An 18,229-nucleotide genomic window follows, 5' to 3' on the forward strand; every position below is an offset into this window, starting at 1 on the left:
TAAATTACATGAGAATAATAACTTGATGCGGAAGCTATGTGTCACGACCCATTTCCATGGGCCGGACCGGCACTAGGGCCCAGGTAAGCTTAAGGCCCCCGAGGCCCGTAGTAAGCCTGAAACGCTACAAATTTGCTATCTCAATAAAATTTTAAACATTTACAAATTTCCCTGCTTACAATACACTATAGTTATAATACAGGCTCACAGAATTATTCCATCTATAATAATACACAACTTAAAAGTATACAAGTTCTATAACTGCGGAGTTTACTGACGGATGTATACATATAAGTCTTCGGACAATTATCTATTTAATTGATCAATACTAAAATTAGCGAATTTCTTTTTAACGGCGAAGAGCAGAGTTATAACTGGGATTTAGAAAATGCTACTTCCTGAAAGAATTGAACAAAAGGGATGTGAGTTTATTAATGAATAATAATTATTGCACAACACACACATTCACACATTTGTATAAATATATCAACCTAGTCATCCGACTAGGTATATGCTCACACAGCCAGTCACACAAATGGCATATCACCAGCACTCACAATTATTAACATCTTCATATAATCACATCACGTGGAAATTAGTCAGTGGCGTCACCTAAACCCCCGACGAGCCGTCCTCTCAAACAGCCCATCCTCTCAAACATGTGCACCCGGGGAGCCAATCCCCCATATCTGGCCGACCGGTCTAATCCTCACTTGACCAGTCCTCTCAATATTTTATTTTACATTCTCTCTTTTCTTTTCCATCTCATCAACATCATTTCATCAATTCATCAGGTGCACACGGGGGCGCCGATCTCCCATTTACCCGGCCGACGGTCCAATTTCACAATTCATCATAATCAGGATCCATGCTTTATCGACCGTCCTCACAAACCCATGGTGACCCACTTCATCCCAATTCCACACAAGCAAAGCACAGCAATATCACAACACAATTAATCAAACATTGCAAACAAATGCAGACATATTATTCAATTGGACATCGTAATGCAATGCACAATTAAACATCCAAAATCAATGCAAATAAATAAATAAATAAATAATAGAATTGACAATAAACAACGATAATAAAATAAATAACAATAATAACAATAATAATGCAAATAAATAACTAAATATATAAATAATGAAATGAATAATAAAGATAATAAATAATTAGAGCACCGGATTTATTATGTACCAAATTATAGAACTAATCTAAATAAACTTATTTATTATGTTGTTAATTAAAATTTAGTTTAATTTCTGTCAAAATTTCGGCAGCACCTCCCCTAAAAATTGGACTATCTACCTGCTCACATATCACAATATCATTATATCTTTATCAATCAAAGCACACAGCCCATCCGTCGGGCAAGCAATCAATTTATTCTCCCTTCCTCCAACTAAGTAACAAAATAATTATTATTTAACCATCTATACAAAACCTTAGCTTTACTTAATACATGATTTCAACATTGATACAAATTAGTTTACTACTAATACAAAAATATTCATAGCTTTACTAAGATTAAACAAATAAGTAAATAAATACGCGATTAAATGAAAATGGTTATTTGTTTAATCTCCACATCCTACTTCTTTAAACTATCCGATCTTATATACCTTCAATAATCATACAAAGTTATGGCTCATATTTCTTTGACCAACATTAACTAGGATCTTATGTAACAACTTAATAATCCGTGAATCACTATCCTCACCAAGCAAGATTATAGGAAACGCCCTATTTAAATTATCTATTAAGCATAACTAAATAGGCATACTTTAACTAATCAATTCTTAGCACGAATTGAATTTATAACTCAATACACTATAGCCTTTGCTACTCATTAAGCAAAATTTAACCAAAATAACTAAACTAGCTGCTGCCTCAACAGTAAATAAAAATTCTTATATATGAACTTAATTAAACCGAAAACTACAATTTCTCTAATCACAAGTTGTTGCCATTTATCCAATTCTTAGCCTATAAATGAAAATTACCTCAATAACACCAAATCACCCACTAAATCAGAAAATTCATGAAATATACTAGAAAAGGTTGAAATTTTATTTACAAAAGACTATAAATGTTCATATATTTTTAAGTTAGTTTCTTATTATTCAATTTAGTCTATTAAATAACTCAATTAAATTCATTAATCAATCAATTAAGTTTTTATATATAAAAATTGAGAATTGAGTCTTAGAACGTACCCATTGGGAATCGGGCGACGATTCCATGATCAGCGCGAAGGGAAGAGGATTCTGTCTCTCGGGGGCCTCGCCGGAGTGTCGCCGGCCGGTAACTGGACAGCCGCCGTCGCCTCCGTGCACGGTGGTCGGAAAAACGACTTTTGCCCAGAATTTTACAATATATACACCAAAATGTTCGAAATCTCATGGGGACTCCGGATCTGTGTTCAAATTGGACTAACTGTGCCTTAATTGGCCGAAAATTACTTCGACAATGGCTTCGCCACTGCCATTCATGGCAATTCCGTCATCCAGGCTTCATCGCCGGAATCGATGCAGGGAAAACGTCAAGCAAGTGATGCGGAGTCAATTGAGTCCCTCAGTTGCATGTGAAGCAGTCGTAAACGGGGTGGATTTCGCCGGAATCGAAGCTGCGTCGCTAAGAGGAAGAGGCTTGCATCGTCGCCGCTGAGGGCCTGATCGGCGTGAAGAAAGACTGGCAACGTGACCGGCGGCATGAGAGGAATCGATCGCCACCCACCATCGTCAGTCTGGTGGCCGGAGACAGAAGGAGAGGGAGAGGAGGGAGTCGCGCCCGCCCGCGAAGAAGGAGAGGAGGAAGGGAAGGAAAAGAAAGAAAAGAAAGGTATGTCGGTTTCTAGGTCATTCCGGTTCGATTCGAACCGGTTTGATCAAATTCAACGATTTGGCTCGATTCTTGCTCAGTTTGCAGGTTTTTCTCTCGGTTTTCGAATTTTTCGTGTGGTTTTCGAAAAATCAGTTTGATTTTAAGGCCCGGTTTGATTTATTTTAATTATGCAGTTCGATTCCATAATATTTTCTCCATTTAGTCAATATTAATAGAATATGAACAATTGTGACATTTGATTTTTTTTACGAAAATTAATTTATATATATACATAATAGATTAATTGCTGGACTTCACATTATTATTCGAAAATTAACTGTTCTCGATTCAAAATTTTCGACATTATATTTGGGCTTGCGCCCAATTCGAAAATTTGGGCTCGAATTGAGACTGTATTACATTTACAGCCCACACGGTCAAAATTCCCGATTTTTAATTAAATAAAAAATCCAAAGATTTCAAAAATAAAAATTCAGGGTGTTTCAATCTCTCCCCCTTAAGACAATTCGTCCTCGAATTGGAATCTAGTAGGAGAGAGTAAGAATGGGCACACAGAGAATTCCAAAGCCATAAGAAATTACTTCCAACACCAAGGGCACAGCTCGAGAGTAGATAATATAAACCTAGGAAAGAAAAGAGTCAAGTATTCTAATTGTATTTCTATTGCTAACAATCCTATTTAGTGCCACTTGGCTGAAGTTTACGAGAAACTTAAGCTTATTGTCTAATTCTCCAATTCCTATCTTCAGACAGCTACTGAAATCTCTTTAGAAAATCTCTCTTGAATAAAATCTTACAATAAAACTGGGTTTAACAAGAAAATATATAGTTTTTTTTTTATATATATATATTATATTATATAATTTCATATGAAAATTTAAACTTTCACTAGGCATTTCTTCAGGAAAACTTAACACATAGCTTTCAAACACAACAATTGAAATTTAATTCATTTATAATAATAAGAATTAACTTGTCTAATTACATATATTAGTACTAAAACTTTCCTTAATCAAAAGTTCAGAAACCACTACTTTAATACAAAACTTTAAGAAAAAGTCAATCTTGTAACTTTCGTTGTCTATTAGTATCACAGGGCGACTCAAGCTCATTCTCTTGGTTTTTACCTATGCAAGTCCTATTCTTCCTATGATATTCTTATCCTGTACCAGTTCCACTATTCGATGACTCCTGGACTCAAGGATCTCACTGCACTACATAAATATCTTACCTTTACAAAGATTCTCATGTTTTTGACTCAACCATCAACTTTTCTTTAACTTGATCTCTCAAATTACTCTAAAACTTACCACCTAATGGACTTTCATAATAATACCTTTCATCCCTCTTAGCTCTTATTGTTAATAACTTTTCATTCCACCAATGTTGCTATTAGTCCATCCTAAGGATATTAAATACTCTTATTAATTATTTTATCCACTTGGTTTCTTCCATACAACTAATCATTATCACTCATGACTTACCTACTCACTAACATTTTAACCTACCATTTATTATATGTCCTAAATATAACAATACTGAGGTTTTTAATAAAATTTCTTAATTCTTGACCTAATGGTGCCTTACCATCAAAATATATAATCAAACAAATAGACCATAATAACCCAACTTCCTTTACCAAATTCTTTAGCTAAATAATTTATTCGTTTTTACATGAAATTTTCAATTTATACTTCAATCATGTAACAATAACAAGTCCCTAATTAGTACCTATAATACATAAGTTAATTGTTTTATTTTCCATCCTATAACCTATATACCTTCAGGTTTAAAAATATATTATCCATCCATTCACCTTATATCAAAACTCAAGCTAATGACTAGACAATTGTTACCATACTAAATTTCAATAGACGTAATAATCTCTTATTTCTACACCTTTATCGATTGTATTTACGATAAGAATCCACTCCATATATCAACTTACTTATTTTATCTATCTTAAATTTTCAACCAATCTTTTCCTTATCTAATTCTAGTAAGGTATCCCTGAATTCCTCTAATTTTTATCTACCATTTACTCCTCATGTCTATATTACAACTCATTATATATATCATTCCTATACCCTTAAATTATTCAAGTCCATTCGTAATATTATTTCTTCCCTTTATTATGTTAAGCAATCATGGACTCCAAATCTAATCACCATTTAACTTCTATACCAAAGTCGGTTACCGGGTATTTCCAACGTTCATATTCTCAACTTGATTACTACCTGTCTACTTATTATTACCACCACCAGTCTTATTCTTCCTTTTCCAACCTTCTTTCAAATTTTACTATCCTTGTAACCATTTCATTTTATGATCTAATCCAATTAGCCCCGTGATATAAATAGACAACTTTCAAAAATAATTTTCTATATAAATAATCAATTTCAAATTATTCATCATAACACAATTTGAATTCAAAATTAAAATGGGGTTTTAAAGTTAAATATCAAATATCAAATAACTAAAACAATAAAAAGAAATTCCAAAGAAATTCAGTAGCCGAACTGAATACTAGGATACCAATTCCTAATCGCCCAAAGTTCACCAATCCGCCATACAGATGAAAAACCTATTTATTCTCTACACTATCCGATTCACTATAGGAATAGAGCTCACATGAAAAGTAATGCATTGGGTGATTAGGCCAATCCATTACCATCCAAGTATTACTCCATTCCCTAGCCTGAGGGTTGATACCTGCTTTAACCCTTACAGGTATTGCGATGGGTTCATTCTACTATCCACTATTTCCACTCTAATTCTCAATTAATTCTTCTATAGACTATTGATCTACACCATCAGTGTGGATTTTCCCACCTCATAGGGTCTAGTGCGTCCACCATCCCTAGAGGAGGAAATCACAAAGTTTCTTTCCTTATGTTGGTTACGGCCGATCCCAACATAAAGAAATTTCCTATACTCCGCAGTTGTGTCCTAAAACCCTAACCTAAGCTCTGATACCAACTTTGTCACGACCCATTTCCATGGGCCGGACCGGCACTAGGGCCCAGATAAGCTTAAGGCCCCCGAGGCCCGTAGTAAGCCTGAAACGCTACAAATTTGCTATCTCAATAAAATTTTAAACATTTACAAATTTCCCTGCTTACAATACACTATAGTTATAATACAGGCTCACAGAATTATTCCATCTATAATAATACACAACTTAAAAGTATACAAGTTCTATAACTGCGGAGTTTACTGACGGATGTATACATATAAGTCTTCGGACAATTATCTATTTAATTGATCAATACTAAAATTAGCGAATTTCTTTTTAACGGCGAAGAGCAGAGTTATAACTGGGATTTAGAAAATGCTACTTCCTGAAAGAATTGAACAAAAGGGATGTGAGTTTATTAATGAATAATAATTATTGCACAACACACACATTCACACATTTGTATAAATATATCAACCTAGTCATCCGACTAGGTATATGCTCACACAGCCAGTCACACAAATGGTATATCACCAGCACTCACAATTATTAACATCTTCATATAATCACATCACGTGGAAATTAGTCAGTGGCGTCACCTAAACCCCCGACGAGCCGTCCTCTCAAACAGCCCATCCTCTCAAACATGTGCACCCGGGGAGCCAATCCCCCATATCTGGCCGACCGGTCTAATCCTCACTTGACCAGTCCTCTCAATATTTTATTTTACATTCTCTCTTTTCTTTTCCATCTCATCAACATCATTTCATCAATTCATCAGGTGCACACGGGGGCGCCGATCTCCCATTTACCCGGCCGACGGTCCAATTTCACAATTCATCATAATCAGGATCCATGCTTTATCGACCGTCCTCACAAACCCATGGTGACCCACTTCATCCCAATTCCACACAAGCAAAGCACAGCAATATCACAACACAATTAATCAAACATTGCAAACAAATGCAGACATATTATTCAATTGGACATCGTAATGCAATGCACAATTAAACATCCAAAATCAATGCAAATAAATAAATAAATAAATAATAGAATTGACAATAAACAACGATAATAAAATAAATAACAATAATAACAATAATAATGCAAATAAATAACTAAATATATAAATAATGAAATGAATAATAAAGATAATAAATAATTAGAGCACCGGATTTATTATGTACCAAATTATAGAACTAATCTAAATAAACTTATTTATTATGTTGTTAATTAAAATTTAGTTTAATTTCTGTCAAAATTTCGGCAGCACCTCCCCTAAAAATTGGACTATCTACCTGCTCACATATCACAATATCATTATATCTTTATCAATCAAAGCACACAGCCCATCCGTCGGGCAAGCAATCAATTTATTCTCCCTTCCTCCAACTAAGTAACAAAATAATTATTATTTAACCATCTATACAAAACCTTAGCTTTACTTAATACATGATTTCAACATTGATACAAATTAGTTTACTACTAATACAAAAATATTCATAGCTTTACTAAGATTAAACAAATAAGTAAATAAATACGCGATTAAATGAAAATGGTTATTTGTTTAATCTCCACATCCTACTTCTTTAAACTATCCGATCTTATATACCTTCAATAATCATACAAAGTTATGGCTCATATTTCTTTGACCAACATTAACTAGGATCTTATGTAACAACTTAATAATCCGTGAATCACTATCCTCACCAAGCAAGATTATAGGAAACGCCCTATTTAAATTATCTATTAAGCATAACTAAATAGGCATACTTTAACTAATCAATTCTTAGCACGAATTGAATTTATAACTCAATACACTATAGCCTTTGCTACTCATTAAGCAAAATTTAACCAAAATAACTAAACTAGCTGCTGCCTCAACAGTAAATAAAAATTCTTATATATGAACTTAATTAAACCGAAAACTACAATTTCTCTAATCACAAGTTGTTGCCATTTATCCAATTCTTAGCCTATAAATGAAAATTACCTCAATAACACCAAATCACCCACTAAATCAGAAAATTCATGAAATATACTAGAAAAGGTTGAAATTTTATTTACAAAAGACTATAAATGTTCATATATTTTTAAGTTAGTTTCTTATTATTCAATTTAGTCTATTAAATAACTCAATTAAATTCATTAATCAATCAATTAAGTTTTTATATATAAAAATTGAGAATTGAGTCTTAGAACGTACCCATTGGGAATCGGGCGACGATTCCATGATCAGCGCGAAGGGAAGAGGATTCTGTCTCTCGGGGGCCTCGCCGGAGTGTCGCCGGCCGGTAACTGGACAGCCGCCGTCGCCTCCGTGCACGGTGATCGGAAAAACGACTTTTGCCCAGAATTTTACAATATATACACCAAAATGTTCGAAATCTCATGGGGACTCCGGATCTGTGTTCAAATTGGACTGACTGTGCCTTAATTGGCCGAAAATTACTTCGACAATGGCTTCGCCACTGCCATTCATGGCAATTCCGTCATCCAGGCTTCATCGCCGGAATCGATGCAGGGAAAACGTCAAGCAAGTGATGCGGAGTCAATTGAGTCCCTCAGTTGCATGTGAAGCAGTCGTAAACGGGGTGGATTTCGCCGGAATCGAAGCTGCGTCGCTAAGAGGAAGAGGCTTGCATCGTCGCCGCTGAGGGCCTGATCGGCGTGAAGAAAGACTGGCAACGTGACCGGCGGCATGAGAGGAATCGATCGCCACCCACCATCGTCAGTCTGGTGGCCGGAGACAGAAGGAGAGGGAGAGGAGGGAGTCGCGCCCGCCCGCGAAGAAGGAGAGGAGGAAGGGAAGGAAAAGAAAGAAAAGAAAGGTATGTCGGTTTCTAGGTCATTCCGGTTCGATTCGAACCGGTTTGATCAAATTCAACGATTTGGCTCGATTCTTGCTCAGTTTGCAGGTTTTTCTCTCGGTTTTCGAATTTTTCGTGTGGTTTTCGAAAAATCAGTTTGATTTTAAGGCCCGGTTTGATTTATTTTAATTATGCAGTTCGATTCCATAATATTTTCTCCATTTAGTCAATATTAATAGAATATGAACAATTGTGACATTTGATTTTTTTTACGAAAATTAATTTATATATATACATAATAGATTAATTGCTGGACTTCACATTATTATTCGAAAATTTAACTGTTCTCGATTCAAAATTTTCGACATTATATTTGGGCTTGCGCCCAATTCGAAAATTTGGGCTCGAATTGAGACTGTATTACATTTACAGCCCACACGGTCAAAATTCCCGATTTTTAATTAAATAAAAAATCCAAAGATTTCAAAAATAAAAATTCAGGGTGTTTCACTATGTGGTTTGACCCATGAGGGGTGTTTTCATAAGTTAATGACCTTAGGTTATAAATTCACAAAACAAACTACAAAACTTAATGATTTAATTCATGTTTGATTGTGCTATTGGAAGATAGGTAATTAAACCGGGTTAAAGTAGCTAACAATACATCAGGAGAGCTTGTTAGTGATTTTATGATTGTTTCCCCTACTTGAACAATTAAAATTGATTGACAAACTAACAAAATAAATTGGATATAGTTAAGTGAAATCAAAATCCCTAGTAGTTTTAAAATCCTTGATTTCTTTCATCTGAATATTGTTGCTTGATTTATTTCTGTTTTATTTTTAGAATTTGCTTTTCTTACAATAGATCTCTCTTATTGCCGTTTAAATAATAATAGGTTAACACAATTTTGGTACTTGATATACAATCCCTGAGGAGACGATACTCTACTTACTTTATATTACTTGCTGCGATTTTGTATACTTGCAAAAAATCACTGTCATAGGAAACTGAAAGAAGGAATTTATCTTAATCTAGAATATTGTGATTAAACGATGAGGGAAAAGTGGATTTAGAAAGGAAAGATAGATCTCATGAAGAGTAAACTTATTCTGGTTCCTTCTTTAGTTATTATTGCGGGTTCTGAGGAATCAATTATCGGATAATAGGATAGCAAGAGAGGAGCACAACTTCTAGCTCAACTATAAAACTGTGAGCAGTGTTAGATAATTCGCATCATCCACTTGCATTTGCATCCATGCATACATGGCTAAATGCTAGACATGCATTACTTATTAAATTGTTATTTTATGTTGCATTATTTGTTGCTATTGAAAATGGTTTGATTAGTTGTGATGTACTCAATGTATGCTTTGCATGTGTGGAATTAGGATGAAGTGGGTCACCGTTGAGTTTGTCAGGGCAATCTATGATGCCGTCAGTCAAGTGTGGGGAGATCGGCGTCCCTGTGTGCATCTGATGAAATATGATATGGAAAACCACGGGGTGGCCTCCTGTTGGTATGAAAAGAAAAGAGAGTATAACAAAAATGAGAGGACTGATCAAGTGAGGTTGAGACTGGTCGGTCATGTATGGAGGATCGGCTCCCTGGTGCACACATAATGAGAGGGCAGGCCATGTGTGAGGACAGCTCGTCGGGGTTTTAGAAACGCCACTGACCAATTTCCACGTGATGTGATTATGTGAAGGTATTATTATTTGTGATTGTTGTTGTTTTGTCATTTGTGCGATCGACTACATGATCATAAAACTAGTCGGATGACTAGATTTCTTTATTTGCACATTTGTGTGATTGTGTGGGATGAGAGAGTTACTAACCTACTCACTCAGTTTAGGCGCTCATCCATGCTTTAATATTTTTCCAGGTTACAAGTCTTCCATTATCTCGTGATTCTTTACCACCCGACATCTAGAGGAAATGTTGAAAATGAAACCTTGATTAATTTTGATCGGTGTATTGAAGTGAAATTTTAAATTCTTAAATTGTTCCGCAATCGCGATAGTTATGTGCAATAAAATTTAGAAATTATTAATGTATTACTTATTAAAGTTTCTTTTATGTAATATATTAATACAAGTCCAGAGTACTATTATTGAAATTAACTTATGATATCTGAAGGTTGATAAAATTGGGCTTGAGGCCATTTTTATTGAACATGAAGTTCGTTTGGTTTATGTTGAAATCTTTGTGATTAAAGTAAATATTATATTTCCTAATTTAGGTTTATTCCTAATTAGTGTAAAGATTGTGTTTCCCAGTTTAGGTTTATTCCTATTTAGATTACTTCCTATATTGGAACAATTTTTTATATATATATAGTGGGGTAGAGGTTGAAAAATATAATGCAATTGAAACAAATAAAACATATTCTTTCCTTTAATTTCTACATGGTATCAGAGCCATTGCCACGAATTTTTCGGCAAAGGTTTCAGTTTGCAAAGTGGTCTAAGATACACACAGCACCGCCGGAAGTGGGAGTTGGTCGTCATTGCCAGTCTCAAAAGGAAGAACGACCGTCGATTGGCACTCCATCCAAACCGCATCACCGTCCTACCATGCGCGTGTGCACACGCGCCTCCAGAAGATTCTGATCGTTCTTCACTCGCCGGCGCGTGCGGCTGTTTCCGGTGAGCTCCGTCGATGATTTTTGTTCCGACGACCTCGACTCGGTGTGGCGAATCAGACCTACTGGTTCTTCAGCACCAGTTTTTCCTTTTTTGGAATTTTTTCCCTTTCCATCACTACTGCTGCCTTTTTTACCACTGCTACCGTTTAAATTTTTTTTTTAAGATATGGTTAACGGAAAGAAGGTAGATATGGTTTTTTACTCAGATAGCCCCTGACTTCAGATTAGTCCTATGAATTAGATGGAAGAAACTACCTGGCTTGGTCTCGGTCTTGTTTATTATTCATTGAAGCTAGAGGTTTGCAGGGATACCTTGATGGTGCAGCAAGTAAACCAGTTTTGACAGATTCGCCCTTTAACAAGTGGAAATCCGAGAATTCTCTTATTATGTCTTGGTTAATAAATTTCATGCAACCAACTATTTCCCGAGGATATTTGCTTTTTGATACAGCTAAGAAGATATGGGATGCTGCTTTATAGACGTATTCACAAACTGGAAACTAAGTAGGGAGATCTGACTATCGCTCAGTATTTTGCTGAACTTAGTGGGTTATGGCAGGAACTGGATTATTATCAAGACTTTCAAGCAAGATGTACCGATGATGCAACTCAAGTTCAGAAGTTGTTGAAGTAGAACGTGTGTATGATTTTCTGGCTGGCCTAAATAACGAGTATGATCAGATTCGAGCCCAAGTTCTTGGACGAGATCCTTTTCCATCCTTACGACAAGCATACTCATTTGTACAGTAAGAAGAGACGAGGAGGAACGCTATGGTTCACAGATCTAACATTTACAAAGCATGGTTGATTGCTAATTCTGCAAGAGAACATATTCAAGCTGCAAAGAGCAGTTCTTCAGATAGAGATCAATTATTTTGTGACTATTGCGGTAAGAACAGGCAAACTAAGAAGTTCTGCTGGAAATTACATGGACGCCCAGCTAAAGGGCGTGGAGGAAAGCGGGTCAGTTCTTCTAGACCATAGGCACACATATCTGATAGTGGAGCTTTATCTGAGGAACCATCTACTGCTGGAAGCTTTTTGATAAGGAGATTTAATCCTTGAAACGATTGTTGTCACAGCTTGATTCATCCTCAACTCAGATTGCAACATCTAATTTTGTTAATTCAGGTAATGCTTTCCTTACCTTTCTTGCAAAAATTGCAAAACCCTCTTGGCTTATAGATTCAGGAGCAAATAAACATACAACAGGTTCTATAAAACATTTCCTCACATATTTTAAGTATCAAGACACAGACAAAATTCGCATTGCGGATGGCTCCTTAGTACCAATTACTGGCATAGGTTCTATTGACTGTACTTCCAATATTAATCTGTTATCTGTTAGCTTAATCACAAAAGCACTTAATTGCAAAGTAACTTTTTGCCCTACTCATTGTATATTTCAGGAACTGAATATGGGGAAAATGATTGGCAGTGGTAGCTTGCGCGATGGACTGTATCCATTGGATGACGTTTGTCATTTTTCAAATTCGGGTACCAGTCAAGCTTTGTTAGGAACTTTTAGAAATCCTTCCCATGAAGTTATTAAATGGCATAGGAGATTAGGACATCCCTCTTTTTCTGTTTTAGGACGTTTATTTCCCACTTTGTTTGCTAAATGTGATTTTAATTCATTAGTATGTGATGCTTTTGAACTTGCCAAACACACCAGGCATTCTTATTCTCCAATTAATAATAAGAATTTGATTCCTTTTGCTACTATTCATTCTGATGTTTAGGGTCTACTAAAACTGTCTCTCTTTCTGGTTATAGATGGTTTGTGACCTTTATTAATTGTTGCACTAGATTGACTTGGATTTATTTGATGAAAACAAAAAGTGAAGTTTTTTCGTGTTTTCAGAACTTCCGTAAAATGATTTGTACTCAGTTTGATGTGCATGTTAAAATCCTAAGAACTGATAATGGTACTGAATACATGAATGCAGTTTTTCATACCTATTTAGATTCTAATGGTATTATACATCAGACTAGTTGTGTCAATACTAATGCTCAAAATGGAGTAGCGGAAAGGAAAAATAGGCATTTACCGGAAGTAGCTAGGTCTCTTATGTTCACTATGAATCTTCCCAAACCATATTGGGGGGTTGCTATTTTGTCTGCTGCTTACCTTATCAATCGTATGCCTCTTCGTACTTTAAATTTTAAAACTCCATTAGAGGTTCTTCAAGGAAAAAACTCTTATATTGTACCTCCTAAAGTCTTTGGTTGTGTTTGCTTTATTCATTAGAATGGTCTAAGCAAATTAGATCCTAGAGCCTTGAAGTGCGTGTTTGTTGGTTACTCTACTACTCAAAAAGGATACAAGTGTTATCATCCTTCTTCTAGGAAATACTTTGTGAGTATGGATGTTACCTTTCGGGAGTTTGAATCTTATTTTCCTACCCAGTCACCTCTTTAAGGGGAGAAAATATCAAATGGAAGAGGTGATGGATGACATTTCTTTCCAGGAGGAGATTCCTGTAGACATAGATAGTAAGAGAGAGCAACCACCCAAATCTCTAGGAATATTGGATAGACTTGATTTGAAAACCTACACACGACAGACTAATACGAATACAACCATGGAGCATGAGACCTCTGATCAACCGTCCTCTCCAATTTCAGTCCCTGAAGATACAGAAGAATAAGACCTTGGTGAGTCTTCTTTAATTCCTGTTGATTCTGATCCTAATCTTGATTCCAGTCCTTCTGACAATGACCTTAATATTCCTATTGCTCTTAGAAAAGGAGTTAGAACATGCATTAAACATCCCATCTCCCATTTTATCTCCTATAATGCTTTGTCCCCTTCCTATAGAGCCTTTGTTTTGTCAGTTTCTTCTGTTTCTATATCGCAGGATTGGCAAGAGGCATTACAGGACTCAAAATGGAAGGCTGCAATGGTTGAGGAGATGAGAGCTTTGGCAAAAAACAAGACATGGGATCTTGTAACTCCTCCACCAGCAAAGAAGCCAGTTGGATGTAAATGGGTGTTCACAGTTAAACATAGGGCAGATGGTTCAATTGAGAGGTACAAGGCTAGATTGGTAGCCAGAGGATTCAGTCAGACTTATGGAGTTGATTATCAGGAAACATTTACCCCTATAGCCAAGATGAACACAATCAAAATTTTGTTGTCTTGTGTAGTCAATCTTGACTGGGAGTTACATCAATTTGATGTTAAAAATGCTTTTCTACATGGTGATTTGAAAGAAGAGGTGTATATGGAGATTCCTCCTTGATTTGATGATGACAAAACTAGAGGAAAAGTTTGCAAGCTGAAGAAGTCATTATATGGGCTGAAACAATCACCAAGAGCATGGTTCGAAAGGTTCAACAAAGCTATGCCTTCTTTTGGGTATATTCAGAGCGATGCTGATCATACTTTGTTCATTAAACATTATGAAGGTAAGATCATATTGCTTATTGTTTATATTGATGATATAGTGATGATTGGAAATAATGAAGAAGAAATGACTCACTTGAGAAATTTGTTAGCTAGGGAGTTTGAGATTAAGGATTTGGGAAAGTTGAGATATTTCCTTAGGATAGAAGTTGCTAGGTCATAAAAAAGAATTTTTATTTCTCAGAGAAAGTACATCCTTGATCTCCTTAAAGAAACTGGTATGTTGGTATGTAAACCTGTAGAATCACCTATTGAAGCCAATTATAAGCTTTAAGCTGGAGGGGGAAGTTCAGTTGATGTTGGCAAGTATCAGAGATTGGTCGGGAGATTGATTTAGATTGCCTATACTAGACCAGATATTGCATATGCTTTAAGTTTAGTGAGTCAGTACATGCATGACCCTCGGGAGTCTCACTTAGAAGCAGTGCATCGGATTCTAAGATATTAAAATCAGCTCCAGGTAGAGGACTTTTATTTTCTAAATATGGCCATTTAATAATAATAAGCTATACAGATGCGGATCGGGATGGTTTCCTTGATGACATGAGATCAACCTCAGGTAATTGTGTTTTTGTTGGAGGAAACCTAGTGTCACGACCCGTATCCATGGGCTGGACCGGCACTAGCACCTACGTGGGCTTAAGGCCTCCGAGGCCCGTAGTAAGCCTTTATTAGTTAATCCATATTCTGTTTATAATTGTGGCTTCAGGCCCAATAACTTTATTCCACAAATGTATCAAAGAACAATTAATATGTTTAATATATATTCTTACTATTCAATTACAACCCATTTGGAAGACAATTGCAGAACTCTACCTTTTTACATCGTTATTTCAATCATTAATTGTCTGCTATGATTAATGTTTCAACTCCGTAGGGCTTTTCTTTGTTTCTATTACCTGAAAAAAATAGTAGGTTGGGGTGAGCGCCAAACTCAATGAGTAGGGTTAGATAACCCTCACACCCCACATAATCACCCATATACTAACATAAATCATTTTAGTCCTCCGACTAGTTATATGCTCATGCAGTTTGTCACACAAATGACAATATAACAACAACCACAATTATTTCATCTTCATGTAATCACATCACGTGAAAATTAGTCAGTGGTGTTACCAAATCCCCCGATGAGCCATCCTCCCACATGGCCCATCCTCTCCTGACGTGTGTACCACGGGGCCAATCCCCCATACATGGCCGACCAGTCTAATCCTCACTTGACCATTCCTCTCATTGTTTTTTCCATTCTCTCTTTTCTTTTCCATACCAACAGGAGGCCACCCTATGGTTTTCCATATCATTCATATCATATTATCAGATGCACACGGGGGCACCGATCTCACCATACATGGCCGACGGTATCGTAGACCGTCCTCACAATCCCATGGTGACCCACTTCATCTCAATTCCACACAAACAAGGCACAGTGATATCACATCACAGATAATCAAGCAATCTTTAATCGGAATAATAATGCAGCACAATATGGCAATTTACTAAGTAATGCATGCTAACATTTAGTCGTGATGCATGAATGCAAAAATGCAGGTGGATGATAGAAATTATCTAACACTACTCACAGTTCTTTATTGTCCTTTATAGGACTATCCATACTGCTGCATCCTTTCGGCTTTTGTCTCACCGTCCTGGAATTTTATATGCATCTAGAACGAAAATTCAGTGTAAGAATTCTAATTCCATAAATGTACTTTGCATTCATTTATTAATTTTGAGGTTCTATAGCTATTTATCATACTTCATCAAACTTAATTATATTTATATGTATCGTTTCTTTGTTTATTTTGTTATTCTAATTTATAACTTTTAAATAAGCTTCTAATTATTTGGTAAGTAATATTTTATAATATTAATAATAATATTAACAATAATAATAATACTAATATTACTAATAATAATGATAATAATATTAAAAGTTCGTCGCTCCTACCTCTTAAAGATATAACTAATTTAATTCTCAGAATATATATATATAAATATATATTACCGGCTGGCTGCTTTTTATGCAAAAAAGACAAAACGGGATTGGATTTCGCCGAAAATTTGGTAGCATTTCCTCTATAAACTATACTATCCAATTTTATATTTTTCCGCATGTCAACACACAGCCCAACCATCGGGCAATTCACATTAACCGATCCCGTCTGCCATAACCATCATTCATTCGTTCATTCAATTCACACAGCTCATTCATCGGGCACATTCTTAATCAACCTAAATTCCCATTATAATTAATTGTTCTATAATTATTTACTTGTTTATATAAATTATAATTCTTCCAAACAATATTTATTAAAGTTCCTAAAATTAATTTTTATAATTATTAGTTAGGAATTCTTATTTCAATATCTACCTCATATTTACAATTAATGTTCATGAAGTATATTTTACAATATTCAAATTAATTCACTTAAATACTCAATTAAATTCATTAATTAATTAATTTGGAATTCATGCAAAATTTGCGAATTTAGTCTTAGAGTGTATCGATTGAAAATCGGTTTCCAATTCCGTGATCCGCGTGAAGAGGAGGTCATTCTGCCTCTTGAAGCCTCGCCGGCCGATCGCTGAACCGCCGTGTACGGTGGCCAGAAAATCGAACTTTGCTGGACTCATTCGATCTTCATACTGAAACACTCGAAATTCTCTGTAGACGCCAAATACGGTGCTAGCTTCAAGAGACAGTGGGTCGTTTGGCTGGATCGGCCATCGCAGCCATCACCATGCCACCACTCATGGTGGTTTCAATTCCCTCAAGTAGGAGCATTGATTTCTAGATGGGAAGCGTTTGCACAAGAGAGAAGAGCTGATCGAAACTCACCTCGAGGCCTCAAAGTCGCCGGAATTGCTTGAACTCGCCGGATTCGCTGCTGCATTGCTAAGAGGACGAAGCTCGCGTCATCGTTGCTGAGGGCCTCATTGACGTGAAGAAGGATTGGCAACGTGACCGGCGGCATGAGAGGGATCAATCGCCATCCCTCGCTATCAATCTGGTAGTCGGAGACGAAATGAGAGGGAGGAGGGGGAGTTGCGCGACTGAAGAAAAAGAAGAAGAAGAGGAAAAGAGAAGAAAGAAAAAAAATCTAGAGCTTCTAGACCATTTCGGTTCGATTCGAACTGATTTGGTCCAAATTATTGATTTGGCTCGATTTTTACTTGGTTTGCATGTTTTCACTTGGTTTTTAGGTTATTCGTGTGGTTTTTTGAAAAATCAATTTGATTTCTGGGTCCAGTTCAATTTATTTTTGATTATTTTAGTTAGGTTCTGTAACATTTCCTCCATTTACTCAATAATAATAAAAATATTAATAGTAATGATATGTGATTTTAGGATAATTAATTTATATATATTTATAATAGATTAATTGCTGGAGTTTCATATTATTTCTCAAAAATTTTAATTGTCATCAAATCGAAAATTCTAACAATATATTTGGGCTTGGGCCCAACTCACAAAATTTTGGACTCAAATTAAGATTGTTAGTGTTTATAGCCCATATAGTTGAAATTCAAGATTTTTGATTTAATAAAAATTCGA

General features: G+C 35.7%; 1 long non-coding RNA gene across 2 annotated transcripts; it reads right to left on the reverse strand.

Moving 5' to 3' along the window:
• Positions 1-131: 131 nt before the first annotated feature.
• LOC149493845 (uncharacterized) lies at positions 132-9,940 on the reverse strand. Of its 2 annotated transcripts, XR_016322500.1 has the most exons (3): positions 8,010-9,940; positions 2,220-6,188; positions 132-398 (listed from the first exon to the last, which is right to left on the reverse strand). It is a non-coding gene; the product is annotated as an uncharacterized LOC149493845 (long non-coding RNA). The 2 variants fall into 2 exon arrangements; XR_016322499.1 differs by lacking the exon at positions 8,010-9,940 and having other exon boundaries at positions 2,220-7,998.
• Positions 9,941-18,229: the final 8,289 nt, after the last annotated feature.

The sequence above is a fragment of the Jatropha curcas genome, chromosome 9 (genome assembly GCF_041381405.1).
Source record: "Jatropha curcas cultivar XTBG-Jc1 chromosome 9, XTBG_Jcur_1.0, whole genome shotgun sequence".
Taxonomy (NCBI): domain Eukaryota; kingdom Viridiplantae; phylum Streptophyta; class Magnoliopsida; order Malpighiales; family Euphorbiaceae; genus Jatropha; species Jatropha curcas.